This window comes from Coregonus lavaretus, assembly GCF_964263955.1.
Source record: "Coregonus lavaretus genome assembly, contig: HAP1_SCAFFOLD_592, whole genome shotgun sequence".
NCBI lineage: Eukaryota > Metazoa > Chordata > Actinopteri > Salmoniformes > Salmonidae > Coregonus > Coregonus lavaretus.
In genome coordinates, this window is record NW_028162326.1 from 155,705 (window position 1) to 172,402 (window position 16,698).

Genomic DNA, 16,698 nt, shown 5'->3' on the forward strand with positions numbered 1-16,698 from the left:
ACACCTGCTCGTCAAACATCTCATTCCAAAATCATGGGCATTGTTGTGTCAATTCCTGACTACAAGCTACAAGCCTAAATCCACCCAGGGTGCTCAAAGCACTCCCAACCTGCAGGGGGCAACCATGCAACCGGAGCTGTTGAAACCAACCACCAGGAAGTGCTCTGGGGACTATATTAACCTGCGCACCCACAAGCAGTGCATGTGCATGGCATCGAAATGTTTGGTAAAAGCTTACTTGGCTCTCACTCATTCCTGAGAAGAGATACCAATGACCACAGCTCCTGATCATCCAAAGACGCAACTGGTAGGACAGAATGTGTTGTGAATTCATGCTTCTATATGCCTTTTGGTTTGGTTGTAACATACAATGCAATTATTAATTAAATTAAATAGTGAAGACTTCATTATGTAAACGTAGTACTTGACAGTAACCTTACTATAATCATGTGTATTGTTAAATGTTTAATTAGGATATTGATATTTAATTATTAACTTGCAATGATCCTATGTTAATCTAAATGATGAAATGATTGTTTGGTTAGGTTTGAGGATTCAGTAACATTAGTTTATGCTTATTTTTGAGAAATTGGAATTGAGAGTTATTTGTAACTAATCCATGGGGTTTTGTTTGTGTGTTTTGAAGGTTATCAACCTATTCTGTTCTATCTTTATGACAATAAAAAATCATAAAGTGAACAGTTTTGAGTTGTCCTTTGCGTTCATCAAGGATAAAGCCGTTTTCAAGTTTGGGCAGAGCTGTGGTCAGCCAGAAATCACGTAGAACTTGACAGTTGATAACCAGCGTGGCAGTGAGGACGAGGATCAAAGGGCTGAAGTCAAGCTGTCGACGCAAAGGGAGAATTGCCTGTAAAACTCTACACCATGGCCAAGGAAACTTTTGGGAAAACAGTCAAGCAACTGAAGCAAGAGCGGACCTTAGCCAAATCTGCTTTCACCAGACAAGCGAACTACCTGAGTAAAGCTGCAGCTGGTATGATTCAGCATGAACTACAAGAGGAGTTCAGCAAGCTCAGTTCCCTGGCTAGAAGTGTCGGTGATTCAAATGATGACTACGCGGCTGGCCTACTGGCTGAAGCGGGAACTAAGGGAGATGAAGAGGTCAAGCTCGACAAGGACCAGCAGGCTGATCTTGAAAGGACGATTGAAGAGTGCGACATGAAATTGGAGGAAATCCGAGAGGCAGTCCAATTCAACCTCTGGCCAAGATACGGTAAAGAGGAGGTAGACTTTGCAATCCAAGAAGCGGAGAAAGCCTGTGACAAAGCCAAAGAAACCCCCGTCACTGCTATTAACAGGGACGGCTATGAACTACAGCTGGAAAGAGCGAGGAAGCTAATCCATGATGCAAGTGAAAGCCTGAAAGACTGGGAAAAATGGGTCCCACACGATGAGACTGCAGATCTGAAAGGCAGAGTAAAAGATCTGAGAATATTCGGCAGTAACCTCGAGGCCAAAAGAACAGAATTCCTCATCGCACAGAGAATTGCAGAAGAGGACAGAAGACCTACAGAGCTTCAACCAAGAGCAGTCCCACAACCAGTGGTGAGAATAAAACCAACCAGTCTACCTAAATTCACTGGGCTTAGGAGGAATTTCCACAGATGGAGGAAAGACTGGGAGAGCCTGCAAAAGCAGGGAGAGCCGACTGGTTCAGTGGAGGTGAAGAAGTTTCAACTTCTTGACAGTGTGGACGAGAGAATATGTAGAGACCTGCGCCTGTCAACATATAACAGTGCTGAAGACATGTTTAGAGTACTCCAAAACCGGTATGGAAACAAGCCAACAATTGCTTTGGAGATAATTGAGGACCTGGAGAGGATCCCTCCTTTAAAGTCACACCAACCAAGGAAGGTTATTGACCTGATTCAAGCTGTGGAAAAAGCCCTGAATGACCTCACAGAGCTCGAAAGCAGTGGAGCCATAAAGAATCCCCTTGTCATCAGATCCATAGAGAGCAAGCTGCCGGATAACATGAAGAGGGACTGGCTGACATTCATGGTCAACCCAAGAAATGGAGTCACACCTGACAATCACTTCGACAGCCTTCTAAGATTTTTAAAGACACAAGAAGACATACTGGAGAAACTAGACCAGTTGGGTGTAAGTGAAAAACCTGAAAAGAAAGCTACGTACCCGGAGAAGCGGTATGCTTCCACAAGGTCCACGAGAAAGGGAGGATGCGTTGTGTGTGGAGATGAAAAGCACTGTGAGAAGATTTTCTTTTGTAAGCAGTTCAAAGAACTAAAGCCTAGTGAGAAGCTGAATGCTGTCGAAAGACTGGGAGCATGCAGAAGATGCCTCAGATGTCATGGAGAGGATGAGGAATGTACGGACACTTACCTTTGCAGAAACAGAGACTGCAAAAGAGGAAGCTCTTCGGATCACCATTTCTTTCTCTGCCTTAAAGGAGGGGCTAAGAGGAAAGAATACGTGAAAGTGGAAAAACCCAGCACCAGGAGGCAAACATTCACAGAGGAGCAAGAGAGATTAATACGTGAGCTCACCCCGAACATGGCAGAAAAAGTCAGGAATGCTTTCACCAACATGGCAAAATCACACTGCACTGGAGGAAGCCTTCCTGGGGTAATGGACTCAAGCACACGTGAATTACCAGTTATTCTTATGCTTCTCGAAGTAACTACTAACGCAGGGCAGAAAATTGGAACTCTCATTGACTTAGCATCAGACACCAACTACATCACTCACACAGCCGCCAGGAGACTGAAGCTTCGAAGTGAAAGGATCACACTAGTCGTCCATGGAGTTGGAGGCATGGCCATGAGGGTGAAGACCAAAAGATACTTACTCAAGGTGAGAGTCAAGACACCAAGAGGCACGGAGAAAGCTCATGAGCTGATCTGTTATGGGTTGGATGAGATTGCAAAAGTTCACAGAGCAATCAAAGCACAACACCTCAAGAAGTTCTTCCCCGATACCAACCTGGAAGACCTTCACAGACCAGAACATGTTGAGCTTCTCATAAGCCACCGTGAAGGAAGACTTGCTCCACAGAGGGTAAAGGTAGTAGGAGATCTTGTCCTGTGGGAGAGCCCTTTAGGAAAGACCGTTGGAGGAGCACATCCAGACCTCTGTGAAGTAGTGGACATGGCCCTGCACAATTCTGAAACTCATTTTGCACGATCTATGAGAATCACAGCAGTAAAGTATCAAGAAATTGCTGAGATGCAAGAATCTAGAGCTGAAACTAAAACCACTGTTATTGGCAAAGAGTTCTTGGACTGGTGGAAGTGGGACAGCATTGGTGCGGCCTGTGAACCCATGTGTGGAGGATGTCGTTGTGGTAACTGTCAACCAGGAGGCAAAGACATGACTCTTAGTGAAGAAAGAGAGCTTGAGATAATCAGGCAAGGTCTCAGTTACGTGGAGTCAGATGTGCATAGTCAGGAGCCTCACTGGGACACAAAATACCCTTGGATTGAAGATCCAAGTTCCCTGCCCAACAACAGAAGCGCAGTGGAAGCCACGTTTCTGAGGACGGAGAAACAACTCAAGAGAGAACCAGATTGGCGTGCAGCATACACAACTCAAGTTCATGAGATGGTGGAAAGGAAGGCAGCAAAGAAATTCACTAGAAAGACCATTGCCGACTGGAAAGGTCCAGTATGGTACGTCAGTCACTTGATAGCACCAAACCCACACTCTGTAACTACACCTGTCCGACTGGTATGGAACAGCAGCCAGAGGTTTAGAGGAAGCAGCATGAATGACCTTCTTCTGAAAGGGCCTGATGTACTTAATCCTATTCGAGCGGTACTGCTAAGGTTCAGGAGAGGAATCCATGCTGCTCTTGGCGACATCAAAAAGATGTACAATTCTGTGTGGCTCGAAGACCTGGAGATGCACCTCCATAGATTCCTCTGGAGAGACGGTGATGATGGGGACATTGAGGAATATGCCATCACCAGGGTCAACATGGGCGATCGACCAGCAGGGTGTATCGCACAACTAGCCATGAGAGAAACAGCGAAGTTGCCCATGTTCACACATCTGAAAGAGGAACGGAGGGTCCTTGAAGAGGATTCCTACGTAGATGACATCCTGACATCCCATAATGACCTGGAAAAGCTAGACGGAACCACCAAAAAAGTCGAAGAAATCCTAAAGGCAGGTGGATTCTTCCTCAAGCCGTGGGTCCGATCAGGCCAAAGTGGGAGGCAAACATCTACATCAGAACATCCAACATCATCAGATGAAGTCTTCATCCTCCCCAACCAAGTGAGAGAAGGAGACAACAGAGCCCTTGGAGTTGGTTATTTAGTCGAATCAGACAAACTGTACCTCATGACCTCGATAAACTTCTCAAAGAGACAAAAGAAGATGAGGATCAGTCAAGATCTCGTTGGAGAGGAAGTGAGAATGAAAACTCCAAACCCACTGACCAGAAGGCAACTGCTTAGCCAAGTAGCTAGTTTGTATGACCCAATAGGCCTTGCAACACCTGCCAAACAGAAAGGAGCCATTTTAGTCAGAAAAGCATTCCAAGAAACTGGAGGCAAAGCTCTAACAAGAGACACATGGGACACACCTCTGTCTGAGAAACTTAGAGGAGAAGCAATCCACCTGTTTGAGGAATACACACGCCTCAACCAAATTACCTTCCATAGAAGCCTGACTCCAGTCAAAAGGATTGGGGAACCCTGGGGAATAACATTCTCAGATGGGAGCGACCAGAGTTATGGAGCAGTGGCATACTTCAGGTGGGAGACCGAGCAAGGCATCCTGGTCCGACTTGTTGAGTCCAAAGCCAAGCTTACACCACTTGACCAAAAGGGAGAACCAGTGAAGGCTGAAGTCTGTGGTGCTGTGTTCGCTGCAAGACTCAGGAAATACATTGAAAAGCACAGTCGGATGCAAGTAGGACGTTGGATCCATCTGTTAGATAGTCAAACTGTGCTGGGTGCAATCCAAAGGGACAGTTATGGGTACCAGACCTTTTTTGCAAACAGAGTGGGAGAGATCCAGAAGTCCACATCAGTTGAGGACTGGAGATGGATTCCAGGTGAGCAAAACATTGCTGACCTCGTGACAAGAGGAGCAACCCCAGAGGACCTCAAAGAGAACTCTGTGTGGCAGAACGGCCCAGAGTTTCTGAAACGACCTGTAGAGGATTGGCCGACAAAGTCAGCCAAAGAAGTCGCTGCAGATGCCAAAGAAGGCATAAACAAGCTCCAAAGGAAATGTTTTACAGCAGCACTGACCCGAGCGCAGGTGGGGAAAAAGATCCAACATGCTCCACGTATACCAATATCTCCAACCTCTGACAAAGGTAAAGACCTGCAAAGCAGCCCTAATGGAAGAGGTCACCAAATCCAAGTCCAAAGACCACCTTCTGGTTATTCAGTGGGGAATATCCTTAACATCAGCAAGTTCAGCAGTTTAACCAGGTTGACAAGAGTCATTGCCTGGGTGTGGAGAGCTGCCACAAGGTGGAAAGAAATGCTAGCCAAGACCACCACCACAAGCAAGCCAAAGAAAAAGGAAATTCCTTCAGCTCTTGAGATCAAGTCCAGAATCAAGAAAGCTACACTTACCATCATGGAGTGTGAAGATGCACTCAGGGATCTCTTCCTTGCAGCCCAAAAGGATGTAACCTGGCCAGACACCACACTCAGCAGGCTTGCTGTGGTCAAAGAGGAAAACACTGGACTCTTGCTCTGTGGAGGAAGATTCCAAATCTTTAATGAAGAAAAAACTGCAGTACCAATCTTGCCCTGCACGTCATGGGTATCCTCCCTTCTAGCTCAAGAAGCCCACAAGACAAATCATGAAGACATCGCAGGCACACTCCTCCGGATGAGAAGGAAAGCGTGGGTGGTAAGAGGCCGGAAACTAGCTCAAAAGATCGTTGATAACTGTGTGACATGCAGGAAACTTAAGGCCCGGAGATGCCAACAGATCATGAGTGACCTTCCATCGGAGAGAATAACACCAGCCAATCCCTTTGAGTACACCACAGTGGACTTATTTGGACCTTATGAAGTGAAGGATGAGGTGAGAAAGAAGGTGAAACTTAAGGTGTGGGGAATTGTCTTTTGCTGCATGGTGTCAAGATAGTTGTCTTGCTTCCAGTTGAAGAGCAGCAGCAACAGGATCAAAAATAGAGTAACTGAATCCAACACATCACAGTTCTGTGTGACCTCCTTGGGTTGAAGAACCAGGAGGTCAAGTGGGAGGTGTTGTGTCAATTCCTGACTACAAGCTACAAGCCTAAATCCACCCAGGGTGCTCAAAGCACTCCCAACCTGCAGGGGGCAACCATGCAACCGGAGCTGTTGAAACCAACCACCAGGAAGTGCTCTGGGGACTATATTAACCTGCGCACCCACAAGCAGTGCATGTGCATGGCATCGAAATGTTTGGTAAAAGCTTACTTGGCTCTCACTCATTCCTGAGAAGAGATACCAATGACCACAGCTCCTGATCATCCAAAGACGCAACTGGTAGGACAGAATGTGTTGTGAATTCATGCTTCTATATGCCTTTTGGTTTGGTTGTAACATACAATGCAATTATTAATTAAATTAAATAGTGAAGACTTCATTATGTAAACGTAGTACTTGACAGTAACCTTACTATAATCATGTGTATTGTTAAATGTTTAATTAGGATATTGATATTTAATTATTAACTTGCAATGATCCTATGTTAATCTAAATGATGAAATGATTGTTTGGTTAGGTTTGAGGATTCAGTAACATTAGTTTATGCTTATTTTTGAGAAATTGGAATTGAGAGTTATTTGTAACTAATCCATGGGGTTTTGTTTGTGTGTTTTGAAGGTTATCAACCTATTCTGTTCTATCTTTATGACAATAAAAAATCATAAAGTGAACAGTTTTGAGTTGTCCTTTGCGTTCATCAAGGATAAAGCCGTTTTCAAGTTTGGGCAGAGCTGTGGTCAGCCAGAAATCACGCAGAACTTGACAGGCATTAATATGGAATTGGTCCCCATTTGCAGCTATAACAGCCTCCACTCTTCTGGGAAGGCTTTCCACTAGATGTTGGAACATTGCTGCTGGGACTTGCTTCCATTCAGCCACAAGAGCATTAGTGAGATCGGGCGCTGATGTTGGGCGATTAGGCCTGTCTCGCAGTCGGCGTTCCAATTCATCCCAAAGGTGTTCGAAGGGGGTTGAGTTCAGGGCTCTGTGCAGGCCAGTCAAGTTCTTCCACACCGATCTCTAAACACCATTTCTGTATGGACCTCGCTTTGTTCACGGGGGCATTGTCATGCTGAAACAGGAAAGGGCCTTCCCCAAACTGTTGCCACAAAGTATGTCATTGTATGCTATAGCGTTAAGATTTCCCTTCACTGGAACTAAGGAGCCTGAACCATGAAAAACAGCCCCAGACCATTATTCCTCCTCCACCACCACCACCCAAAAATATATTTCCCAATTTAACATCAAGGAGTCAAATCCCAAAGATTATACCTGGCAAATGTTAATCCCTTAATTTAAACATGACCTAGGCCCTAGACAGACAGAGAGAGAGATAGATGGACAGACAGAGAGAGAGAGAGAGACAGACAGACAGATGGACGGACAGAGACAAACAGCTTCAGACAGACACACACACACACACACACACACAGCTTTGTAATACAAGCTAAGACACGCCTCTCTGCCTATTTGTTTGAATTTATTTCTATCCAATCACCAAGCCTGTTAGAACAGAACCGTTGCCAGAGGTTATGAAACTTTGCGGTTAACAGGAAGGAGCCTACCCTACAACGCCCAGAGTAGACAGAACAACAAGACAACTTACATGCGGTACGTGTCGTCTTTTTAGGGATTCAAAGCTCTATATAACCGTTATATAGATATGTGTTACATCCTACCCAGTGTTGTACATTTGTCTTTTACCTTTTCTGTTTATGTGTTGAGTTTCAAAGAACTGTCTGCTTTGATACACGGTGTATCGCTCTTATCGTGGTCAGGTCGTTATTGTTAAAGAAAATGTGTAAACTGGGTAGTTCGAGCCCTGAATGCTGATTGGCTGAAAGCCATGGTATATGAGACCGTATACCACGGGTATGACAAAACACTTATTTTTACTGTTCTAATTATGTTGGTAACCATTTTACAATAGCAATAAGGCACCTCTGGGGTTTGTGGTATATCGGCCATATACCACACCCCCTTGGACCTTATTGCTTAAGTATACTCAATGACGTACCTGGTTAAATAAGAGCAAATAAAATACATTTACTACGGCATCGTTCTGTAAATCAACTAGTATCCTACATGTATTCTACATGTTTTTTAAAAATATTTATATTTTTACGTCATTTAGCAGACGCTCTTATCCAGAGCGACTTACAGTTAGTGCATACATTATTATTTTTTATTTATTTTCATACTGGCCCCCCGTGGGAATCGAACCCACAACCCTGGCGTTGCAAACGCCGTGCTCTACCAACTGAGCTACCTCCCTGCCGGCCATTCCCTCCCCTACCCTGGACGACGCTGGGCCAATTGTGCGCCGCCCCATTGGTCTCCCGGTTGCGGCCGGCTACAGCAGAGCCTGGATTCGAACCAGGATCTCTAGTGGATCAGCCTTAGACCACTGCGCCACTCGGGGGAAGCGCATGGCCTTATATATTGAATATCCCAATGATGAAGAGAGAGAGAAAGAAAAACAGACAGACTGATGGACAGAGAGAGACAGACTAACAGACAGACTGACTGACAGATAGACAGACTGACAGACAACAGACAGACAGACTGACAGACAGACTGACAGACAGAAAAATCAACTTCATTAATTAATTTATGCTTTAAATACAAAGTATATAAAACAGACAGACAGACTGATAGACTGACTGACAGAAAAATCAACATGTTTTTAAAAATATTTATATATTTTATTTTTGAATATCCCTACTATGAAGAGAGAGAGAAAGAAACACATACAGACAGATGGATGGACAGAGAGACAGACCGACAGACAGACTGATAGAAAAATCAACTTTATTAATACATTTGTGCTTTAAATACAAAGTATATAAAACAGACAGACAGACACAGTTTTGTATTATAAACTAAGACACGCCTCTCTGACTATTCCTTTGAATTAATTTATATCCAGTTACCAAACCCTGTCAGTACAGAGATGATGAAACTTTGCGGTTAACTGCAAAGTTCAGGAAGTTAACATTGCCAATTTAGCGACTTTGTCGCTATATTTAGCGAGTATTCAGAGCAGAAGATGTTCACCACTCCGCGTCCAGACTGCAAATGAATCGCGCATGCGAGAAGCCGCCGCTGGCTGATCCCGCCCTTATTTTTTTGTGGTCCATTTAGATTGTTAATGTAGATTGTATACAAAAAAAATTCTCTCTCACGAAGTTATTCCTCTCTCCTACAGCGTCCATCACAATTACAAGCGCATGGCCAATGATGCAAATTGAGTGGTGACGTCATTTAGCGACTTCTAGTGACTTTTAGGACAGCCAATAGCTACTTTACTTACTGAGGAGTTGGCAACACTGAGGAAGTATCCTCCTCTACAACGCCCAGAACATGAAACAGACCAAAGAAAGTAGGAGGATGAAAAAGCACCATTGTAGACGGCACAACAAGACAACTTACATGCGGTAAGTGTCGTCTTTTTAGGGATTCAAAGCTCTATATAACCGTTATATAGATATGCGTTACATCCTACCGAGTGTTGTGCATTTGTCTTTTACGTTTTCTGTTTATGTGTTGAGTTTTAAAGAATTGTCTGCTTTGCTGCACGGTGTCTCGCTCTTATCGTGGTCAGGTTGTTATTGTTAAAGAAAATGTATACTCAATGGCGTACCTGGTTAAATAAAATAAATATACTAGGGAATCTTTCTGTAAGTCAACTATGTATCCTTTATGATGACCATTCTAGCCTTCTGTGGTTATGGCATAGGACTACAATACTGATACCGAATTGAGACTGTACTGAGGGCAAAAGGGGGTACAACTCAATATTAGGAAGGTGTTCTGAGGGCAAAAGGGGGTACAACTCAATATTAGGAAGGTGTTCTGAGGGCAAAAGGGGGTACAACTCAATATTAGGAAGGTGTTCTGAGGGCAAAAGGGGGTGCAACTCAATATTAGGAAGGTGTTCTGAGGGCAAAAGGGGGTGCAACTCAATATTAGGAAGGTGTTCTGGGGGCAAAAGGGGTGCAACTCAATATTAGGAAGGTGTTCTGAGGGCAAAAGGGGTGTAACTCAATATTAGGAAGGTGTTCTGAGGGCAAAAGGGGGTGCAACTCAATGTAAGGAAAGTGTTCAGTGTATATTGTCTGTTCTCTCTTTGCTTCTGGCTCTCTCAGGGGGAGGAGACTGACTGTCTGATATCATGGATCAGACTCCTCAGTCCCTCGTTCCAGCCCAGGACTCTGGTCCGCTGTCCTCCATGACGGCTCAACCTGCCCCACCACAGTCCTCCATTACGGCTCAGCCTGCCCCACCACAGTCCTCCATTACGGCTCAGCCTGCCCCACCACAGTCCTCCATTACGGCTCAGCCTGCCCCACCACAGTCCTCCATTACAGCTCAGGGTGGTTCTGTTGTTGTTGCACCCCAACTTGTTGGCTGCAATCTCGGAGGTTCAGTTTATCAAAACATCAGTGTTACTATGCCTTCACATGGTGCTGGTAAGACAATTCTTTATTGTTATTTTTGTTATAATAGAAAATAATGCAAAAAAACAAAACAAATTATTACAGAAATGTTGATTAGTTAATATGCAGTGTCCCTGTCAAATAATACAATACAATAAGCATATATTTTGTGTTCTGATAGGGTACGACAGTTGAACTAAGCTCATGAGGTATTTGTAAGTTGTATTCTTCAAGAATCAAATGGGTACACAGTATATAATTAATTTTAAAGTAAAAAAATGGATGTACCAGTTGTAGATTAACACACACACAGACTCATAAAAGTCTGAAAAAAATAAATAAGGCACGCCCATGCAGGAAATCGGACTTTGAAACCAGTAACTGAAATTATTGTGTTCGTTACGGTACTGAATACTGCAGATAAAAAAACAGAAGTAAAGATATTTTATGCATCCCACAACACTATCAATGTTCTTTCCTCATTAGATGAAGATCTGCAAAAAGTCAAGGGCAAACACAAGTCCAACATGAAGAAGAAGTTTGGGAGCATCTTTGAGGGGCTTGGAAAACGGGGAAACCCAACATTGCTGGACAATATTTACACCGAGCTCTACATCACAACTGGGGAGAGTGAAGGGGTTAATAAAGAGCATGAGGTATGGCAGATTGAAGATACGGCTCGGACCAAAGCATTTCAAGACCATGCAATCAACTGCAATGACATCTTTAAATCTTTAGACCCTAAGACAGAGGAACATAATGACAAATCCCAATCCAAACAAGCGGTACCCGTCAGAACTGTGCTGACAAAGGGAATCGCTGGCATTGGAAAAACGGTCTCAGTGCAGAAGTTCATCCTTGACTGGGCAGAAGGAATAGCCAATCGGGATGTAGATTTTGTCTTCGCACTTCCATTCAGGGACTTGAATTTCATCAAAGATGACTACAATCTCTTGGAGCTCCTGAGTGACTTCCACCCTGAACTAACAGATATCAAGGATGCAAAGAAGGTGGTCGACTGCAAAGTCGTGTTCATCTTGGATGGTCTGGATGAAAGCCAACTTCCACTGGATTTCCATAACAACAAGAGGTTGTCTAATGTAACCAAGACAACATCAGTGGACGTGCTGCTGACAAACCTCATCAAGGGGAATCTGCTTCCTTCTGCTCTCCTCTGGATAACCTCCCGACCAGCAGCAGTTGATAAGATACCCTCCGACTGTTTTGACCGTGTAACAGAAGTTCGGGGATTCAACGACCCACAGAAAGAAGAATACTTCAAGAAGAGATTCAGTGATGATGATGAACCTGTCCAGCAAAATCATCTCACACATAAAGACATCGAGGAGTCTCTTCATCATGTGCCACATTCCAGTCTTCTGTTGGATTACTGCCATGGTTCTTGGGAAAATGTTGAGTGAAAATGACCATGGAAAAGTCCCTAAAACTCTGACTGAGATGTACATTCGTTTCCTTCTCACTCTGACAAGCATGAAGAACAAGAAATATAATGGGAAAAACGAACCAGATCCTCGTATTCTGTCAGAGTCTGACGTACAGATAATTCTGAAGCTTGGAAAACTAGCCTTCCAAAACTTGGAAAAGAGCAATCTGGTGTTTTCTGAAGACGATCTGAGAGGGTGTGGCATTGATGTCAAAGAAGGCTTCTTGCTCTCAGGGATGTGCACAGAGATCTTCAGAGAGGAGGACCCAATGTTTAGAGCAAACAAGTACAGCTTTGTGCATCTCAGCATTCAGGAGTTCTTCGCTGCACTCTATGTTGCCTACCTCTTTGTCAGTGAAAATGTCAACCCCGTTTGCATCAAGAGAGAACAGGCTACCAAGATCGAATTACGGGTATTTTGGAGAAGGTGATGACTTCAGTGAGGATGAAGATTACAGGCCACAACCCAGAGGTTCTCAGCAGCAGCAGAAAACACTGCATGACTTGCAGAGGAGTGCGGTGGATGAAGCTTTGAAGAGCAAGACCGGTCATCTAGACCTCTTCCTAGACAAAGAGAGTATCCAGAATACCATCCAATACATCAAAGACAAGCTCTCAGACGAAAAACAAAGACAATATCCCTCCCCAGAGAGGTGCATCAATCTCTTCCACTGTTTGATTGAGTTGAACGATACCTCATTTGTAAATGAAATTCAAAGGTTCTTGACATCCAAAAACCCTGCTGAGAAGAACCTGACGCCTGCACAGTGCTCGGCGATGGCATACGTACTCTTGATGTCAGAGGAAGTGTTGGACAAACTGGACGTGAGAGAGTACAACACGTCAGATGAGGGGCGTAAGAGGCTGGTCCCTGCTGTTCGATGCTGCCGAAAGGCTATGTGAGTTGAAGTGTTGATATGTACAGTATGTCACTGTATGTCTTACAGCCATTTAATTAGTCCTATACTACATCCACATCTCCCATAATAAACGTCTCTCCTCTGTAGACTAGCGGACTGCCGCCTTACAACGAGTTGCTGTGAAACGGTGGCATCTGCACTACAGCTGCCCGACTCCCAGCTGAGAGAGCTGGACCTCAGCGGCAACGCCCTGTTGGACCTGAAGTCCCTCTCTGTTGGACTGAGGAGTCCCAACTGCCGACTGGAGTCACTTAACCTTAGCCATATCAACATGGGAAGACCAGGACCAGAGCTTCTATCTTAACCTTAGCCATATCAACATGGGAAGATCGGGACCAGAGCTTCTAAAGGCTGTGCTGATGGGTGCTCACAGCCAGCCACTTGTGTTGAGGTGAGTGCTATGCCTGGAACAACACACAGCAGAACACTTTTCAACAGTCAGTAACCTTCAAAATCTACTCTGGCAAAGAAAACAAGCAATAAATATAATGATAAACAACTTTAAATGACGGTGGTATGCATGTTGGCAAGTTTGAACAATTCAATCATTTTTTTGGGGTTGTTTCACACAGACTCACCAGTTGTGATCTCAAAGATGACGTTTGTGAAACCGTTGCCTCGGCTCTCCAGGCAGCTGGCTCCTGTCTGACAGAGCTGGATCTCAGCTACAACAAACTGACAGACACAGGGGTGAAGCAGATCTCCAGTGGTCTTATGAGTCCACACTGTAACCTGAAGATACTGAGGTGAGTAATGAACATGTTTAAAGGGGAAGGTCAGGATCAATAGAAGGGAAATGCCTGCAATTTTCAAAATTGTCAAATCAACTCCATATGTGGTTTGACATTAGGTGATTTGTTCATTTATGTAAAAACATTGCACACATGCCCCTATCACTTACCATTGATTGTTAGCTAGCTTCTTAGTCCAGGATTTGGCTTAATGTGTCTTGAAACTGGCCCTATAGGTTAATGTATTCTTGATTAATGACAGCTCCCCTTTACATTTAGTTAATACATTTTTTTCATGTTGGACAGACTGACTGGTTGTGGGGTTACAGAGGAGTCCTGTGGAAGTTTGTCCTCTGCTATAGCAGTCTGTCAGCTCGAGGAACTACGTCTGGGCTGCAACAAACTGGGCGACTCTGGAGTAAAGCTGCTGTCTGCTGGACTGATGGATCCACACTGTCAGATACAGACTCTGGGGTGAGAAATAAACCGTTATGTTTAATCTTCCACATGTTACAGTAGAAGAAACCTTTTATTACCGCATTGTTAAAACTATACCGTAACAATGGAAACACCAAGAGAACGTAGCGTTAAATTCTCTCCCTTTTTCCCTCCCAAGGCTAAGGGAGTGTAATCTCTCCAGACGTTCCTGTGTCTCCCTGGCTCCTGTCCTGTGGTCATACTCAGTACTGAGAGAGCTGGACCTGAGAGACAACAGCCTGTGGTACTCTGGAATGAGGCTCCTCTCTGCTGGACTGAGGAACCCCAACTGTGCCTTACAGACTCTTAGGTAGATTACACATTTGATATTGTGAAAGCATACTGTAAACTTCAGAAAACAGTCAAATAGGAATGATTGAACTAGTGAACTGCACTGCACTTAAATGGAATTTAAACGTTTTAACTTAAAAAATATATACTCTAGCAGTTGTTCATTGTTTTATGCTGTCTCTTCTCTCTGTAGGCTTTCTGGTTGTCTAGTCACAGAGAAAGGCTGTACGTTTCTTGCCTCTGCTCTGGAGTCAAATCCCTCCCACCTGAAAGAACTGGACCTGAGCTTCAATCACCCAGGAGACTCCGGAGTGAAGCTGCTCTCTGCTAGACTGGAGGATCCACACTGTAGACTGGAGAAACTCAGGTAAAAGGAAATTTAGTTGATTTGACTTTTGCTTCTGTTAACACCTCATTGCTCAATGGGCTTTCAAGACTCTAGTTTATATAGTGAAATCATCAAGGTAATCTCCACTGTAATCAGGTTCAATAGGCCCTACATGACTCTTTCTTTGTCCCACAGTTTGGACCATGGTGGAGAGTCCAGAATCAAACCAGGCCTGAGGAAATGTGAGTCATCAAACTACATTTAGGAAAAGAAAGCTGGCTTTTTAAGCACCTAAACTTTTATAAGCAAATTGTGAAAATAACATAAAACACATGTTTCTGTTTTTCTGCCTTGTCTTGCTACAGATGCCTGCCAGCTCAAGCTGAACGATATGTCAGCAGATAGTGACCTGACTCTGTCCGAGGACAACACGAGGGTGGTGAGGAGAACACAGGTTAACCGATATCCTTATTTGGATTTCTCTGATTCAGATGACTCAGATCGGACAAAAAAGTTGGATAAGTGGGCCAAAGTACGCTGCAGGGAGCCCCTGTCTGATGGTCGTTTCTACTGGCAGGTTGAATGGACTGGCTGGGTTGACATTGGGGTGACAAATACATCCAGATCGGTTACTGAGAAGAAGAGGTCTTGGGGGCTTTTCTGCTGCAATGAACAGTACACATTTATTCATAATATCAGGATCTCAGTTGTGCCAGTACCCAGGCCGGACACAAAGTGTATAGGAGTGTATCTGGACTTTCCGGCCGGCGCTCTGTCCTTTTACAGCGTCTCCTCTGGTACACTGACCCACCTGTACACATTCCACACCACGTTCACTGAGCCCCTTTACCCTAGTTCAAAATCATGTGTGATGAGAGGGAGATATTTGGCTCAGTTAAAATCCAAACTCTGTGAATGAAAGCAGCCATCACCAGAGTAACTGACAGACACATTTTTAATTTAATTTTATTTCTGTAAATAGATTTAGTCTGTTTTTTGGGGGGAGATTTTAATTGAACTTTATTGATATCCAGGTGGGAAATCGAAATGTATAGTCACACATGTCTCTGTCTGATATCAAGTGATGAAGATGACATCCACCTGTCTCATCAAACACATCATCACTCAGTGATGACATCAACCTGTCTCATCACAAATACACCTTCACTCAGAGAGATGACATCCACCTGTCTCATCACAAATACACCTTCACTCAGAGAGATGACATTTACATTTTAGTCATTTAGCAGACGCTCTTATCCAGAGCGACTTACAGTTAGCACATACATTATTTTATCGAACCCACAACCCTGGCGTTGCAAACGCCATGCTCTACCAACTGAGCTACATCCCTTGCCGGCCATTCCCTCCCCTACCCTGGACGACGCTGGGCCAATTGTGCGCCGCCCCATGGGTCTCCCGGTTGCGGCCGGCTACGACAGAGCCTGGATTCGAACCAGGATCTCTAGTGGCACACTAGACCACTGCGCCACTCGGCAGGTGACATCCACCTGTCTCATCACAAATACACCTTCACTCAGAGAGATGACATCCACCTGTCTCATCACAAATACACCTTCACTTAGAGAGAGGACAATGATGTTTTGATTAGAAAATGTTAGGTAATAAACGTAATAAATATTTACCATTCACACATCATTCAGCTTTGGGTGGAAATGGTCTTTGGAAGTTGTTTGTTTATATTTTTATTATTGTATTATTGTTGTTGTTATAGTTATGTTTGATTATTAATATGTTTTTAATGATTAATTTGTGTAAAAGGGGGGGGGGGTGATACTACAGAGTGATAGAGGAAAGAGAGAGAGCAAGGGAGGGAGGAGGGGGAGAAAGGGAGAGTGATA

The 16,698-nt window shown here is 44.2% G+C and overlaps 1 pseudogene across 1 annotated transcript; it reads left to right on the top strand.

The window, feature by feature from the left end:
• Positions 1 to 10,329: 10,329 nt before the first annotated feature.
• LOC311119364 (NACHT, LRR and PYD domains-containing protein 3-like) lies at positions 10,330 to 16,495 on the top strand (annotated as a pseudogene). The gene is made up of 9 exons: positions 10,330 to 10,678; positions 11,132 to 12,988; positions 13,097 to 13,400; positions 13,582 to 13,755; positions 14,047 to 14,214; positions 14,357 to 14,527; positions 14,702 to 14,875; positions 15,032 to 15,078; positions 15,202 to 16,495. The product of its transcript is annotated as an NACHT, LRR and PYD domains-containing protein 3-like (transcript).
• Positions 16,496 to 16,698: the final 203 nt, after the last annotated feature.